Here is a 16188-nt window from a genome sequence, read left to right as displayed (position 1 = left end):
TTTTCATCAGCAACCTCTGAAGCTCCCAAGATTTTTTTTCTTACTCTTAGTGGCTTGTCGAGACACAGGGTTCAATAGTCTGCCACCAGGCCCTGCCCCAAGGTTGAGGATTCCCTCCTTTTCCTTCCCAGTATTGTCCTGCATCCTGAAGGGCCCTTCTTCATACAGTGCTGCGGCTGCTGTGACAATAAGGACTGGCACCAGGCACACTGTTGCTGCCACGGTATCAGTGGCTAAGCACATGCCAAACTCTGGTGACAATAGCATGACTTCAGGTCCTTTATTAGCAAAGGAAAGATCTAAAAGGGAGGGTACGTGTACAAGCATGCAATGCCACCTTGGTTCTGATAGTGCATTGTTCTTTACAGCCCACAATGGAAACTCCCGCCTACTCTTAAGTGCACTCGCGCTCGCGCGCGCGCTCTCTCTCTCTCTCTCTCTCTCTCTCTCTCTCTTATAATTATACTGTATGCCTGTGTGCTCATCTCTCTTTGTATGTAGGTATGTGTAGTCTGGGATGAATTATTTCTTGCAATCTAATATATGTACATACATATTGAGAAATACTTTGGGTCTTATGAGAGGAGGTCTAGACTTTAAATCTGCAACGACAACTGATCTTTTATTTGATCTCAGACGAATCACTTAAGGCCTCAGTTTTTCTTTCCCTATATTATCATACATTCAGGTATTTGGTGACCTAAAGCCTAAAATAGACAGCTGTCAGATAATTGTTATCCTATTTGTCTGCTCTCAAATGTGGCAGAAGATACGTTTAAAGTGACTTCTCTCCCTTCTGTGGAATTAGGATCCAAACCTACTCTAAGCATGGGATTTTAGAAGCTATTTTGAACTCCTTCTATTCTGAATCTCATCTAAGCATTTGCTGATACCACTGTACAATGTTAAAGAGATGCTACACATTTGTAGCACAAGACCAGCGTTCCCAAATGGCTAGAAAGCTGGCTCAGATTTCATTTTTCCCAGGATCCCCCAGCACATGTTTTGCCCTATCCCTCATTTCAGCCAAGGTTGTGCTTGTGCAAAGGGGCTCCTTATGCAATGGTTTTGGGTGTGGGATTAAAACAGGTGGGACATAGGTGGAAGCAGGCCCCAACAGGATGTTTGGACTTGCAGTGTCCACAGAGATGCATTTTAGTTTCAGCCTCCTTGCCTTCAGGAGACAATACAAACTCCTATTTAGAAAGGTTTTTGAGACAATGTTTTATTCCCTGAACTAATTGCCAGAGGTATGTTTTAATATTGTATTAACTTGAAATACTTAAGTGTGTCTCTGCTTAGTATGACCAACTAATTTGCGCTGTAATATTATTATTATACTCTATGCAGTGTTGTTAAAGCTCTTTCCCATCTGATATTTTTGAGTCAGGGAAAGCATGTGATGTTAGAATGTGGGCAACACATTGCAGGCTAATCAGTATATTAGCAGATGTGGGAAAAATTGGAAAGAACACTGGATAACATATTCTTTTGGAATGTATAATTATAGTTCAATGTGTCCTTGCATACCTTATCTAGAGATCAGTATGGAATATTGCCAATTAATGTTACTTGAGGTAGCAGTAACATCCTGTCTTTTCAAACTTGCTTCTATTGATTTATTCTACATTTATTGCTAACAAATGTATTTGATCACATGTGCCCACATGTGCCCAAATGACATGTGCTTGGGGGTTCTTGGGCTTACAGCTGCAGTGTGCTACAGGGAGATAAAATACCAACCAAGGCTAGGAATTTATTATACAGTATACTGAAACTGGTGAATATGCAGCTCTGGTAAAGAGTAAATTATCTAAGCAGCTTTTGATTTGGAGCATAATATCAGATTAATGCTCTAAAGACAGAATAGGGAAAACAGGCAGCTGAAATGGAGTAACAAAAGTACAAAGGGGATGAGACACTTTTTCTCTGAATAAGGAAGTGAGAGTGTGCTAGGAAATTAGGTAGAACCACTAGGAGGACTAATTGTAATCTGTAGACTTGAGATATGGTAAGATGGGGACTGAGGTGGTGTATACTGTACCAATATTATCTCTGCTAGAGTGTGGGGGGAAAGGGGATTTCTTCTTCTGATGTAGCCTATGAAGCAAAGTCTTTTCAGTTATATAGAAGGGGTTTGCAGTTACTCAAAACCTTCTCTGTTATCAGGCTCCCTTGCAGTTTGGAGAGGGAGCATAAAGTCATGTTTTCATATAGGTCCTTAACTAAATTAAAGACAGCTATATAATAATGGAGGACAGCAGCTGGAGAACTGGGCAGAGGGATAGGAGGGTGAAACTAGCTGCAGGAGATAGTGGTACTATAGTATATGTGGTAGAATTCCTGGGAACCAGAAGACCTTAATCCAGAAAAGCAGTTTGCACACTTTTTAACACCTTGGTGTTTGGGGAAGATCCTTTCAACCCAAGAACAAAAGGAATATCAGCCTCATCTGCTATCATGAATGCCAAGTACAACACTGAAAAGACACTCTAGGTGCCCAAACTATTCTTGTACAAAGATGTGAAGTGCTAACAGAGTTAAATGTGCAAATTTTGGGTGAATGTCTCTAATTTTAATGAATGCTAATGAATGCTTCTGCATTTACTGGCAGTGGTGATGTGTTTTACCCTTGTCAGGGCTCTTGACTGGACAGTTCTAAAGGGTGGATATGGGATTCCTCATATACAGAAGGAGAGGTATGGCTGCCAGGTAATTTAATGTTAGACCCTGGAGTTCATATTTCGTAGGAGCTCCTCTTAAATGTCCATGTGTATTACTTCAGTTATGAAACACAAAACTAACATTTCTCTTCCTCCTTGCCAGCATTTGTAACCACCATTCCATTCCTTAGAGCTGTTTCTACATTCCTGATCTGCTAAAACAACAGCAAAACTGTTGGTGAACTCAGTTTGTTTGTTTTTTTTAAAAAAAACACAAGACATGTGTAGTTTTCTATTTTAAATCAAGATAGCACCATAATGACCATGATAGCACCTTCATGACACACAGAATAAAATGTGTGTTGCTTCTCCTTTCCTGATTTCCTCACTTCCTGTTACATCCTGGGTGGTCATTGTGCTGGAATGTGAGTCTGGGCTATGGGGTCTTGGACTGTAGCCCCAAGGTGCATTTCTGGCTGCACCACTGAGGAGCTAGGTGCAGAAGCCAGCATTTGTATATAACTGGAGTTCTGATACACTGGAAGATGGGCAGTGCCTTCACCTGCTGGAATTATTAAAGGAAGATAGCCTATACACTTCTATTCTCTTGCCATGGATGCCCAATGTTTTACTCAACAGGTGTTACACAAGCAACATGAATTTTTCCAAATCAAGTTATTGGAAGAAAGGTAATGCTATTCCACAAGGACATTCCAGGATGCTTTCATACCATCTTTGCAATTATCATATGATGCAAAGTCACATGAACTGTCTGTACTACAGCTATTGTATGGAGCTATAACCCTTTTGCTTGATAGCTGATGATGCCTAGAAGATGGGTGGGAGTTCCTGGCTACTCTCAGTTGGTGATTTATCCCTCAACTTTTATCCCCCACAGCTGGAGCTGTGTCTGTGTATTTGTAAGCAACAGTTAGTTCCCATTTCTCATGGTGTATATGTTTACAGTTGTGATGTCTTGATTTATAGCGTATGATCTATAGGTCCCCACAGAGCTTTTCTTAAGCCTTGGTTTCAGAGTGAATCTGTATGTGTATATATGTGTGTGTAATGTGTGTGCTTTTTCCACAGGGGGCTTTCCCAGTGTGAAATGTAAACATTGTCAGGGAAGTAAACAGCATATACTCTTCCCACCCAAGCTGCCTGATGTACAGATGTGGATCCCAAGGATTAACATGCTTCTGGGAATATTAACAAACTGAAGGGTGGTGGAAGGCAGGGGGAAACAGTAAGTGCACTTCAGTCAATACAATGTGGTTTTGGACTTGGTTTTGAAATTGAAATGAGGCCATAGGCTGCCTTTGTAACCTTGGGCAAATTATTCTTGAACAATTGATCTCACTGAGCTCCACTGCTCTAAAAGGGGAATAACTTGTGCATCTGAATGGTAAAGATCATAAATTGCTTAAAATGGTATGTTGACCTCAAAACAATTTCTTTGTTTTATTAACAAACTATATATTTAAGTCTTAGTATATTGGTATTTTTTCTTTTTTAAATTGTTTGAGGGCTAGACTATAAACTGCAGTATGTGTTAGTAGCCACTAAAGGTGGCACCTACATGGTTCATTTGCTTTCCTCTTGTTTGTTTCTTATACACATGTCTTAACACCCCAATATTCTGCTTTTTTGTATTCCCTGTCAGTGGAAGTCAAATGATACTGAGTGAACACAGTGAAAGAATAGGATATTATAATATGGTGATATGACTAAATTGTGCTAGTTAGCACAATGGAGGAAGACTGGGGAATGAGATACTTGTACACACCTGCCAGTTTTGATGGCAGCTATGTGTTTGTTGTGATATCTACTTTGGACCTACTATCCATTTTGAAGGGGCTCACATCATTCCTTTGTTGGGGTAGGAGTTGTGGGTTTTCTTCCTTGGCATGTAAAAGAATCAGGTTAGAAAAATATTTTAATAATGAACTATGAAAATAAATATTGACCCAAACAAAATTATATACATACACCAATTAAAAGAGTATCTAGTATAAAAGCAAGCCAAGTGGAATAGATACATATGGTATTCTTAGCTTCTTTGGTGATACAAATATAGTAAATGAAATAAAAATTAAGATCTTGAAGTAGACTCACACTTTGGCAGGCATCTGTTACAGTGTCTACATGTAGATGGAGCAGTCCAACACCATTATGTTTTGTATCTTTCACCTACTTTCCAAATAATGGATGTAGAAAAATGGTAGCAATTCAACACCTAACAGGTTTATTCTGATAAGCAGAAACACCGGTAAACATGTGTGGAAGGACAAGATTAACTCCACCAGTATAACTTTTAGCTCTTCAAAGCTCTGAGCTGCACCGTTCCCTGAGGTACTTTGTCATTTGGAGGTATATCCATTTCCACATATCTTATTGCTGGCTCTGCTGCTTGTTTGGTCAGTATAAAGTTGCAATGGTCTATTTACTTGGTCTGGAGTTTCATCCTTAGGCAAGCAAGCATCAGTTTTAGTACTTCAGTGATAGTTATGCCATCCCATTCACATGATGTCCGGCCTCTTTTTCTTCACTTATCTCCTTCATGGTTAATCTTTTCTCTTCCCTTCTTTTCTCCTCTTCTTCATCCCAGGGATTAATAGCTAGCAAGGTCAACAAAGAGGTCTATGCCTGTTGCCTACTGGTCACAAATAAGCTTTATTTATTAATTAGATTAATATCTCCCCTTATTCTTTTTTTTAAGAACTTCAAATGGCTTACAGCATTCTCCTCCTCCTCTCAATCTTATGCTCACATCAACATCCCTGTGGGTTTGATGGGCTAAGAGTCTGTGACTGTCTCAAAGTCACCCAGTTGGGTCCATGGCTGGGTGGGGACTAGAACCCAGATTGCCTGAATCCCTGTCCCATGCGCTTAACCACTACAACACATTGGCTCTCCCAATTACAAATGATTACAAAGAGGAGTGGCCCAGAAAATATCCCATAATGCCTTCAAAACCATGCCCCAAAGCAACAGCTTCCAACAGAAAAGTCATAATTACCAGACGCTGCAGTCTACAGTAAGATATTCCCTCCCTTCACTATAAGCCAATATCAAAGGGCCTAACTGATTGTTTCCTTTAATGCACAGAACATTGTCTAAAACAAGATAAGCCAAGGACAAATCATACTGTACAAAGCACAATGACTGGTCATAGCCCTAAACATAACAAATTGTGTCATTTGAACCTATTGAGCAAAGTCTGAAAATTGGAGAAACATAGGCAAATGGAAAAAAAATATTCTATTCCTAGTAATTCACACCTCTCAATACAGTTGCTAACCCTTTATTTAAAAAATTGTGCTTAACCATATTATTTGCATCTGACTAAGACAGAAAACTCTTAACAGCATCATATATACACTTTAGCAGCTAAATCTGCTAACTTATTACCAAAAATGCCTATATGAGTAGGAATTAATACAAAACAAAACAAACACAAAGACCTGACACAAAGACCTGTAATACACAATTTAAGCTTCAATCTCATTTACCAAATGTACAGCATCCCCATCCATTTCCAATTTCCAACAGTCCAGGCAACAAATCAGATAAAAAGTTATCACCCACTCTGACCTAGCATCTGAAGTCCATTGCAACCAGCACTATAGTTATTAGTTCTGCAGTCATAACAGAAATGAAATTAGGCAACCTGACCTATTTTTGTATTCTAAACTCCAGGATCACAAAGCTTCAACACAAAACCAAACCATTCCATTAGTAGCGTGGGTACAATAAGCAGCCCAACTAGATATAAAACACTGTTTTAATCTCTGCTTCGTGTGTGTGTGTGTGTGTGTGTGTGTGTGTATACACTCTTTCATTATGTAACTCAGATACAACTCTAATGCTGGGGGTGACCAAACCATTGAATAAAGGACAGACAAAAGCTCTAAAACAAGACCTATTTGGAGCAAAGTAGTCTTTCGTCAGACTGTAACTCACTATGTGAGGCATTTACCCAGCATCAAATCTCTGTGGGTCATTAGATTCCCATCAGGCATTATAGATTGATCTCCTTTGAGCAAACTGCATGTTCTTTAATCTTGCCTATCATAAAACATCCATAAACAATGCAACTTGCCAGGCCAGTTACTCACAACACCCTGCAAAAAAGTGCAAGAAATAATAAAAAAGTTCTACAAACCACTCACAGGGCTTTTGCCTGCATAAAACCCACTTCCTGTTTTCCCATCTATTTCTCTTATATACTCTGTCCACTGACTCCACCCAGCTTTCATCTCACTCAGTTTTTAATTGTATCTTAACCTCTTTCCTGGCCTGTGTCTGTCAGAAACCCTTTCCCTTGACTTGGGCTTTCCCTTCAGCTCTTGCTCTTGGCTGGGTCTCTCAGATCATAGCTTGTAGCTTCCGAGGAAAAAGTCATTAAGAGCAGTTGTCTAGGTGCTCCCTGGAACATCCATGCAATAATTAAGAACATACTCTCTAGCAGATTACAACATCACATTGGGATGTTGGGGTGGTCTGTGACATCTTGTGATTCAGTGTCTTCTACGTGTAGTACATTTTCTTCACTAGAGATTTAATGATGATGCTGATTTTAGCTGTGCTGCTCATTTATCAGCTGTGTTAGCTGCTTTATTTCCCATTTAATTTTTGTGTGTGCAAAGTTTTGTTATAAGGTCAGAATCTAAACTTCCAGGGAAATAAAAATGTTGTAAGAGCTTGACAGGAGATCTGAAGCAACACAGTACTGACGTTTCTTTTCCTTCTTTCCATCTTGAAAACAAAGGCCACTAGAGCTGAAAACTCTACACCTTCTATCCAGCAGCCATCTGTGCAGCACTTGGGAACTATGGCGAGTGCCTGAAGCATCATGTTTGGCAGTCATTTACCTACTACTCTGTTCCCCTTTGGGGAGCTCTTTAGTGGATTGGGGGAAAGTGAAAAAAGGAAGCAGGACAGATAAAAAGAAGGGAGAGAAGGGAGAGGAATGGCCTTCTAATTTCATGATTTATGTTTGTTCTGAGAATAGCCCAGCTTTTTTCTTCCATTGGAATTTATCTTGGACATGTTGTTTCAATATGAGACAATCAGCTGGGCTCTCTTTGGAATGTCCCCAGAGAAAAGCAGCAGCCTCCCAGTAGGGTAATATGTTCAGCAGAATGCTAAAATGCATTTTTGAACATCTGCATTCTATTTATGCCTCCAGAGTACTTCCCATCGGCTTTAGAGGAATCAAAAGATGCTTTGAAAGATGCTCACCAATTCGCCATGCTTCACTGTAATTTGCAAGAGAGCTTGCTGTTTTAAGCTGGTTTACTTAGGGCGTATGATTGCTGTAGACCAAACTTTACAAAGCTATGGTCCTTCTTAATGAAAGGAAACCTTTTATTGATCTACTATTTGTATGATGTCTTAATAGGGTTTTGTGATTCTCAGGCGTTTTTTTTTTGCTGTTACTGAGGAGCTGGATGAATTAACACATCTGTATTTTTTAAAAAAGCAGTTCAGATATCAAGCTCCAGTAAGAAGTGCTAAAGGGACAATCTATAGGATACGTTGGGCTTCTGTGATTTGAACTCTCTACAACATTATTTTTAACAGCAGCTGTTGGGAGAGGGTATTATTTGGATCAGGGGTATGGTGCAGGGAAAGGAGACTGTAACCCAGGCTTACCCAACCCAGTGTTCTCCATATGTTGGGAATTCACTGTGGATGTTGGGAATTGTTGACCAAAACATCTGCAAGGTACTAAGTTGGGGACTTGATCCAGTTAATGCTGCTTTAGCACTTTTTCCTGCATTAGTTCCATAATGTCAATTGCTGCTATTACCCACCAAAGAGAAAACATACAAGTATGACTTTTTTTAGTAGAAAGTTTTCACTTCTGTGGCTTAAGAGGATGTGGGGGTGTGATTTGGCTTGGAGCTATGATGTAGGAGGAAATGTTGCCTCTCTGAGATTGCTTTTTGAAGAAGAAATTCACATTTGGAATTCTAGTTGTGGAACTCTAATGTTTGAATGGAGGGAAATAATCTAAAAATTATTTACCAAATTTGTGGTTATTGTGACTTTCAGCTACTTAATTTTATATCAGTATCATACAATATTCAACTGTACTGTGGAACTCATAGGGAAATATATTTTTAAATGAATTCTTTAGTGAGTCCTTTTCTGGTAGTTTTCTTCCCATTGTTAATACATGGCAAGTTAGTAAAAGTGTCCCCCCTCCTCTCTCTCTCTTTCTCACACACACACACACACAAACTTCATTCCCTCAACACTCTACAGGAAATGATTACTAGAAAGGTACAATTTCTTTTGATAAAGTCCCTCACCAAGGGCTCCTGAGCAAACTAAGCAGTCATGGAATAAAAGGATGTGTCCTTTTATGGATCACTGTGTGGTTAAAGAACAGAACACAACTTTTCCCAGTGCAGGGTGTTCACCAGTGAAGTCCCACAGCATTCTGCACTGGGACCAGTGATCTGGAATTAGGAGTAAGTAGTGACGTGGCCATGTTTGCTGATGACACTAAATCTTTTGAGTTGGTTAAAACCAAAAGTGATTTTGAGGAGCTCCGAAGGGATTTCTCTAAGCTGGGAGAATGAACATCACAATGGCAAATGCAGTACAATGTAAGTAAGGGTAGAATAATATATACTGAGGCAAAAATAAATAATAAAAATAAAAAATTCTCAGCTTTACGTATACAGCAATGGGATCTGAACCAGCAGTGACTGAGCAAGAAAGGGATATCGGGGTAGGAGCAGAAAACTCAATGAATATGTTGGCCCAGTGTGCAGCTGCTGTGAAGAAGGCAAATTTTATGTAGGCATAATTAGGAACAGAACAGAAAACTGAACTGCCAAAATTACTTCCTTTCTACAATGTTTGGTGCGACTGTACTTGTAATATTGTGTTCTGTTCTGGTCACCTTACCTGAAAAAGGACATTATTGAATCAGAAAAAGGGCAGAGAAGGGCAACAAAAATGAGCAGGGAGCTGGGTCAATTCCCTTATGAGGAGCAGCTACAACAACTGGGACTATTGACCTTAGAAAAAAGGTGAGTAAGGGGAAATGTGATAGGAGTGCTTAAGATAATGCATGTTGTGGAGAAAGCAGAGAGGGAGACATTTTTCTCCCTCTCCCATAACACTTGAACCCAGGGTCTTCCCATGAAGCTGATTGAGTGGAGGTTTAGGACAAATAAAAGGAATTACCATACAACATATAGTTACACTATGGAATATGCTGCCATGAGAAGTGGTGATGTCTGCCAATCTGGATGGCTTTAAAAAGGGGTTGGACAGATTCACGAGGGAGGAGGCTATCAGCAGCGACTAGCCTTGCTATCTATGTGCATCCTCTTTTACCAGAGGTGTCATGCTTGCATACACCAGTTGCTGAGGACCTTGGGCAGGAGGAGGTCTTGTACCCATCTTGCTTGAGGGATCCTGTGGGCAGCTGGTTTGCTACCATGTGTGGAATGCTGGACTAGATGGACCTTTAGTCTGATCCAGGATAGCTTTTCTTATGTATGTTCTTATGTTCTTATTTCCTGCTTCCCTTCCTGGGGAGTTTCTGCTATATAACCCATGAATCATTGCATATGCTAATCTTTTCACAGTATGCACCAAATAGGAGATCTTTCTGTTGCATTTTTTCTTTCCATCTTCTGCCTCTACTTTGTATTACAATTGTATGTTTATGTTCTAGTAGGCATCCTCATTTAATGGAATATAATGGAGGCCCTGCAGGAGGAGAATGGAAATTGTTTAAAAACCTAGATACTTGGCTCAGGTTGATCACATTAAAAAAAAAAAAAAATGCAATTTCGCCAATAGTCAGCAGTTCACACTAATAAATCAAGGTATGTCTTGAACCCTAAAGGAATCACAGCTCTTTGACTCCTTCTGATGTTGCTAAGCAATTTGAGATTTAATTTTGGTTCAGGAAGTCTGTTGGGGCCAGTTCACTATCTACCAGCTGTGGACTGCACTCCCCCTCTGCCATAAGACCCCTGAAAAAGAGGAAAAAAAATATGGAAGTTGTGGTTTGCAGCTGAATTTTAGCAGCGGATACTACAAAGACTTAGAGCAGATAAATTTAGCTCATTTTAGGCTAAATTAGGCCAGTCTAAGCCTCCATGGCAGTGGGGCAGTGGGGCCTGAATTGGGGGTGGTGGTGATCCCTGGAGCCCAGTGGCCACTTGTCACCCTCACTTATATAGTTCAGATACTAAAAGGATAGTGGGGCGGGGGGGAAGACCACACTACGTGACATATAGACTTAGAGACAGAGAAACCACAAATTGAAAACACATCTTCATTCACATATGTGAGAAAAGAAGATGGTGGCAATGCAGTATAATAGCACCCCAAATTTTGAAGTTCATGTTAATTGGACTTGTTTGAGTCACTTGCTATACTAAAAGTATTTACTAGGGTTAAAGATAACATATTAGAATTTATGGATCATTGTTTTGTGCCTTAAGTGAGGGCATTGTCAAGTTTTATTCTTCTTGATAAGAATAAGGCAAAAATGTATATGTTTATATGGTCCATTTCATGAGAATATGTTGTGATAATAGTTAAGACACTGATTTATTATTATTTAACACTAAAAGGCACCTATACCTTCTAAAATGTTGTACCAATACTGAAAGATAAAAGGGGCTGCCTGCAGGCTAACAGTCTAAGTGGAAATAGGAATGGGGAGGGAAGATGGTCTCATTCTCAGGCCAATGGATGGGTCGAGCTTGGTGTCCCCCTTGCAATCCTGGGAGGCAGGGGGTACAGCTTCCCAGTGGTTCCTGGCCAGTGGGTGAGGCCAGGATGGGAGACACTTTTACCCTCTAATCCCAAAGCAACTGTCAATGTAACTGTTATTTATATTAATTTTGTCAAATGTAACATACCATTTGAAAAGCCCCACTCTCTGACCAAACAACTGGGGCTTTGACGTGTGAATTTTTATTCTCACATCGATGCTGAAGAAGTTCCCATAGCCCTGTTACAACTTGCTATCTGTCTCCACAGGACATACTCCCACACTCTTTTTTCCAGGGTCCTTACTTCCTGTGGGTCTTCCCACAGCTGCCAGCATAGACAGCTTGTGTCTGGAATAGGCTTCATGTAAGCTTGAAGATGCTTATATTTTCTCACTGAGTCAATGAAAAAATGTGGCAGATGTTCTGCATCAGGAGGCAAAAAACTGCTTTTTGCACCATACAGCACATTCTTTTTTCTTCAATACCTTTAATTTCCTCTCCGCAGGATGTGGAATAATTTCCCTCTGCCTTTGCCATTCCTGTGAACTCAGGAGTATGTGAATTTTACAAGGACATTTGCATTTCCATGTCATATGTGCTCAAACTTAGTAAAGCTAAATTCACTGGTGCAAGCTGTTTCTTTTTTATTGTGTCTCCTAACCCTTTAGGGTTAAAAGATGAATGGAAGCTCTGATAACATATGACAACTGTGAATCATGTCTGTGCATTATATAAGAAAAATGGCTACTGACTGACAGGTTCATTTTTGACACCTGAACAGACTCTCTGTGAACATTAATGACTTCAGCATGAACCAAAACGGTAGAACTCTTGCCACTGTGCAGGGAACTAGATTTCCACACATTCAAGTATTAAACTAGAACTGAAAATGAACAACTTCTTGACATTCTTCACCCTTTCTGTGGGAAAAAAATGAGTGTGTGGGGAGGAGAAGGGTTTCACCAAATTTTTCCAAGGGCAGGAGAAATTCTTCACGTTTCCCACAGACAGGGCTCACCATTGGCAGGGGGGCGGGTTTGGAACAGCTTCTTTCTATTTTCCTCAGCAAGTGGGGACCGCATCAACCATCTTGCCACCTGGTATCTATTATGTATCTTCTGTAATGCCCAACCTGAGCCTTGTGAAGGCAAAAGAAAAGCAGCCATCACTTAAAAATGGTGAAGAAACTTTGGAGAGCCTTATGCAAAGTGGGCCATATTTCTGAGGGGTGGGGTAAAAAATACTGGACTGTCTCAGAAGTTATCTGAGAAAAGTGCCTTCTGAGACATTTTGACTCAGCTTTCATTGTAATTCTTCAGGCTTCAACACCCTCCTCAGGCTCTTCCAAACACTGAATTTCTGATTATGGATGCAACTTGCCTCTAACACAAATATTTAGAATACCTGAAAACCTCGCAGCAGGTGTGAGGGGCAGTATTGTACCCAGATCCAGGGAAGAGGTAGAACTAGTGCTGTGCCAGAATTCTCCCCCAATTTCTGAAAAGATTTTTTTTTCTTTTGTCAAAGAGGCATCAATTTTTCTAAGTCTTGGGTATTTTATACTTCATTTTGAATGTATTTTGTGAGTGGATTTGGGCTTATCTGATCATTATAGACTGATCAAGTGTACTATATGTGGTTTTTCTTTGTTTCTATTATGTGCGTCTCACAGCTCTCCAGTCTTCCAGGTGAAAAGCAGTTTTTGAAAAAGCATAATGGGAGGAATTGCCTCATTCTGTTTTCTGCTTGGCTTTAAGTTGTGGAGGCTGCAGTTGCTGGAGAGGTGATTGTACAATGAAATACAGAACAATCACACACATTCCTTGGCCTCTAGAGAATAAAGTAAGCTCAAGAACACTGAACCCAATTTCTTCTCTGTCAAATTAAGTGATAATTTAATCATAGTTTAATCACTAGTGGCCTTTCTTTTCAAAACGGTCAAACAGAATGTGGGAGAAATGTTTGAAACAGTACTGGTACGAACCTTTCCAAAATGCTAGTTTTGTATCGTAGGGAATCAGTTCCTCAGGGAGTCTCACTTCCTGCTGTAGGTGTGCCAGAACCCAGCTCAAAATGATTTTGCAGGACGGGGCTCACAAACACTAAGTGATTCAGAGCAAGCGATTCAGAACATGGCCCATCTAGACCAAGGACTGTAAGCTTTAAATATTCTTTTAGTCTATTAGCTTAAATAAAGGGCTTATACATGGATTTCTTCTTTAGAAGATAATAAGCTGTTGTATCTAACTGGCAATGCAATGTGTGTTCCATCCCTTTAGGAGATTCATGATGTTCTTGAAAAGGTGACTTTTGTATTAATTGATATTAAATGTATGCCTTGGAGAATGAGGGATAAATGGAGCCTTAATCATCCTGGGAGGGAATTCCTTGAAATCAATGGGGCTAGCAAGTTATGACTTAAGTTGCATTGATCTCAGTGGCTCTACTCTAAGCTTGACAACATTTGGATACAGCTCTGAGTATTCTGACTTTTGCCATGAAACTAGATGATGGCCCCAATCCAGGTAAAGTATGTTGAAACAGCTAATGTACTTCTACTTCCTACCAGCAAAGGAGAAAAAGAAATATAACAACACAACACTTATCATCATCATCATTTTAATTTATGTCAGTATGTCTCCACTTGCCTTCAGATAGCAAAAGAAATCCAAAGCAGGATATCAGAGGTTTATTTATTTATTTTGTTAAAAGCTTTTCTATCCCATCCTCTACAAACATCTCAGGATGGCTTACACTAAATAAGTAGAATAAAACAAACCCCAAAGCATCCGACTATTAATATACTAAAACCACAGTTAAAATCAATTAAACATTAAAATAATGGGAAAATAAAAAGGGTTTTGCCTGGTGCTGACAAGATTATAATGTTGGTGTCAGGTAAACCTCTCTGGGGAGCATATTTCATAGTTGAGGTGCCACCACAGAGAAGGCCCTCCTCCGGGTACTCTCCCTCCTAATCACCTTCAAGGAGGGCTCCCAGAGCAGGACCTCTGCCTCAGATCTCAAGGGGCAGAAGGGCACATATGGAAGAAGGCGGTCCTTCAGGTATCCTGGACCCAAGCTGTTTAGTGCTTTATAGGTCATAACCAACACCTCAAATTGGGCCCAAACTTCAATTGGTAGCCAGTGAAACTGGAAGAGGACCGGTGTTATATGTGAAAACTGACCAGTCCCCGTTAGCATCCTGGCAGCTCTATTCTGAACCAGTTGAAGTATTGAGACTCTCTTCAAAGGCAGCCCCATGTAGAGAGTGTTGTTAGTCGTTACTCGTGAATTCATGTCCAACCCATCACGACACCATGGGCAACATTCCTCCAGGCCTTTCTGTCCTCCACCATCCCCCGGAGTCCACTCAAGCTCACATCAACTGCTTCAGTGACTCCATCTAACCACCTCATTCTCTGCCATCCCCTTCTTCTTTTGCCATCCATTGTTCCCAGCATTAGGCTCTTCTCCAGGGAGTCCTTCCTTCTCATTAGGTGGCCAAAGTATTTGAGTTTCATCTTCAGTATCTGACCTTCTAAAGAGCAGTCAGGGTTGATCTCCTCTAGGACTGACCGGTTTGATCACCTTGCTGTCCAAGGGACTCGCAGGAGTCTCCACCAGCACCACAATTCAAAGGCCTCAATTCTTTGGCACTCAGCCTTCCTTATGGTCCAGCTTTCACAGCCATACAGTGCAACTGGGAAAACTATAGCCTTGACTATACGCACTTTTGTTAGCTGGGTGATGTCTCTGCTTTTTAGTATGCTGTCTAGATTTGCCATAGCTTTCCTCCCCAGGAGCAAGCGTCTTTTAATTTCTTGCCTGCAGTCCCCATCTGCAGTGATCTTGGAACCCAGGAAAATAAAATCTGTCACTACCTTCATTTCTTCCATATCTATTTGCCAGGAAGTGAGAGGACCAGATGCCATGATCTTAGTTTTCTTAATGCTGAGTTTCAAGCCAACTTTTGCACTCTCCTCCTTCACCCGGATCAAGAGGCTCTTTAGTTCCTCTTCACTTTCTGCCATGAGAGTGGTATCATCTGCATATCTGAGGTTGTTGATATTTCTCCCAGCAATCCTAATTCCAACTGGTGATTCATCTAGGCCCACGTTTCTCATGATGTGCTCTGCATATAAGTTAAATAGGCAGGGCGACAGTATACAGCCTTGCCAAACTCCTTTCTCAATTTTGAACCAATCAGTCGTTCCGTGCCCAGTTCTCACTGTTGCTTCCTGACCTGCATATAGGTTTCTCAAGAGAGAAATAAGATGGTCTGGTACTCCCATCTCTTTAAGAACTTGCCACAATTTGTTGTGATCCACACAATTAAAGGCTTTAGCATAGTCAATGAAACAGAAGTATATGTTTTTCTGGAACTCCCTAGCTTTCTCCATGATCCAGAGTATGTTGGAAAATTGATCTCTAGTTCTTCTGCCCCTTTGAAATCCTGCCTGTACTTCCAGTAGTTCTCAGTCCACATACTGCTGGAGCCTAGCTTGTAGGATTTTGAGCAGAACTTTGCTAGCATGTGAAATGAATGCAATGGTGTGGTAGGTTGAACATTCTTTGGCATTGTCCTTCTTTGGGATTGGAATGTAAACTGACCTTTTCCAATCCTGCGGCCACTGTTGAGTTTTCCAAATTTGCTGGCATATTGAGTGTAGCACTTTTACTGCATCGTCTTTTAAGATTCTGAATAGCTCAGCTGAAATGCTGTCACCTCCACTAGCTTTGTTGTTGCTCAGACTTCCTAAGGCCCA

The 16188-nt window shown here is 40.5% G+C and overlaps 1 protein-coding gene across 8 annotated transcripts in view; it reads left to right on the top strand.

The window, feature by feature from the left end:
• LOC123020566 (chloride channel protein C-like) overlaps positions 1-16188 on the top strand; it is a 297824-nt gene that overhangs the window by 125987 nt on the left and 155649 nt on the right. For all 8 annotated transcript variants that reach the window (XR_006414127.1, XR_006414134.1, XR_006414135.1 and 5 more), the window contains one exon: positions 3753-3909. The gene's annotated coding sequence lies outside the window, so the exon portion shown is untranslated. The remainder of the gene's footprint in view (positions 1-3752; positions 3910-16188) is intronic.

The sequence above is a fragment of the Varanus komodoensis genome, unplaced genomic scaffold (assembly GCF_004798865.1).
Source record: "Varanus komodoensis strain SLA01 unplaced genomic scaffold, ASM479886v1 scaffold14_1, whole genome shotgun sequence".
Lineage (NCBI taxonomy): Eukaryota > Metazoa > Chordata > Lepidosauria > Squamata > Varanidae > Varanus > Varanus komodoensis.
Note: the sequence above shows the minus strand (reverse complement) of the source record. Positions and strands in the feature narration are given on the sequence as shown.